Here is a 2,190-nt window from a genome sequence, read left to right on the forward strand (position 1 = left end):
TAGTAATAATAATGATGGTAATCTGTGGTTATATTTTTTTTAAAGTTTGAAATTTTTTGCCCATGTTTGACACTCTTAACTACAATGTGACATTAACTCACCAAGTGATGCTTGAAGAGGCTAAAGAAAAAGGGAAAAAAACAGTTAAATATGCAAAACTGTTGTTCGAAGAACTCAGAAATCTAATGGCACCGCTATTATCCAATTACAATTGGCAGGTTTTTCCCCCAGAAGAATTAAAGTCAAATTCATGGTAATACTTACACCCACAGTAAGCTACTATTGTGGCTTCAAATGTAGAAATTTATTTATTTGGTCTATTTCTACCCCTCCTTTCTCTACCCTGAAGGGGACTCAAGGCGATTTTCATAGAGGCAATTATTCAATGCCTTAAAACATATAATACAGACATTAAAATTAAATTTCATTAAAAAACAGACGTTATTAATGAAATGAAGGCCCCAGTGGCACAATGGACTAAACCCTTGTGCTGGCAAGACTGCTGACAACAGGTTGGCAGTTCAAATCCGGGGAGAGCAGGTGAGCTCCCTCTGTCAGCTCCAGCTCCCCATGCGGGGACATGAGAGAAGCCTCCCACAAGGATGGTAAAACATCAAACATCCAAGTGTCCCCTGGGCAACATCCTTGCAGACAGCCAATTCTTTCACACCAGAAGCAACTTACAGTTTCACAAGTCACTCCTGACATGAAAGAGAAATATGTAGAAATGGGTTTTAGCTGACCTTTGAGACATAATTTCTTACCTTGTTTTCTTACATTATTATTAGTTAACTGTAGCTTTTCCTCAATGGCAGCTATATATTAAAATGAAAAATGATAAATACGACTGAGGTTGGGGTTGGTGACAATCATAATAATTAAAATTATGGAACATAGCTCACCGAGATAAGTGTTCCAATGAGTAAAGTCTACATCACTTTAAGCCTGGAAACCTCCCTTAATATACTATGTTGTGACTTGGTTGTGTGGTAGTATGTGATGGGTAGTACTACTCAATCAATTCTGCTTTTCTCCTCCTTCATGAGAGCCAGTGGATAAGCTGGGAATTAATAGTTTTAAGAACAGGACAAGAAGGGGATAAAACTGAACTTTTCCCATTCAGATGCAGTACTGACAAAAGTCGGTACCAACAGGGAATTTCCTTCCTATGCAAACAGCAAGTTCCAAGTAACAATTGATATTAGGACCACAGTGGGAGAGAAGATGGTGAAACTCTACTTCTTACATGCACTAATTCTGATTTCTCTTTCCTGTATACAGATACCACCCATGGTTATTGAATACAGAGTTACTCTTATCATTGCAAAGTTACCGATGATAGATTTTCATACACACGCCACCCATGTAGATTAAATACAGTTACATATAACTACATGCCCACTTTTTCTCTTTAGAGCAGCTAATTTACTTTTATTTCTTCCTTATGCTTAAATATAAATTTAAGCCCTTTTTTGCCTTACCAGAAAGTAAGCAGTCTTTAAAATTCCACTCAGAAGCACAGAAAATAACCATAAATCCATGATGTGTAACTTCTGTAAGAGCTGTGAACTTCGAATTTCTGGGCATTTTATATCACAAGTCTCATCATAAATTAGAACTTTGGCCCTTGTATTAAACACTAGTCATTAAATATGTTCACGGAAGTGAAGTATTTTTCAGCACTGAGACCTTGAGTTTATTGCTAGTCTTATGCATGAGCAATCCTACATGGTAGAGATGGAAAACGACAGACCCTCATGATGTTTTGGTGCACAACTTCCACACCCCCTTACCATTGTTCATGCTGGTTGGGGCTTCTGGAAGTTTAAAACATTTTGTTGGGGACAGCAATCCCCAGTTACACTGGAAGCAAACTATTAAAACCCAAGGCCACTATGATGATAGAATGTTATCTTAAGTTTCAGATAGAATAAATTAGACATGTAAACATAAGAATAACATTAAGAATGGGTCCCTGCACTGTTTCTCAGGCATTTTAGCAGAAAGCTTAACTAATGGTTAAATGAGCTGGAATCCTAAAATTCTCCTTAATGTATAGATTAGGTAAGCTATGCGTTTATCATTATAGCCAAGCAACTGCTGTGTTGAATATCCATCTTCTCAATACGAGCTGATTCATATCAAACATTTTGCTGTACCTTCACATCAGAAAGCCTCAGAAGTACGGGT

Source organism: Anolis carolinensis, chromosome 4 (genome assembly GCF_035594765.1).
Source record: "Anolis carolinensis isolate JA03-04 chromosome 4, rAnoCar3.1.pri, whole genome shotgun sequence".
Taxonomy (NCBI): domain Eukaryota; kingdom Metazoa; phylum Chordata; class Lepidosauria; order Squamata; family Dactyloidae; genus Anolis; species Anolis carolinensis.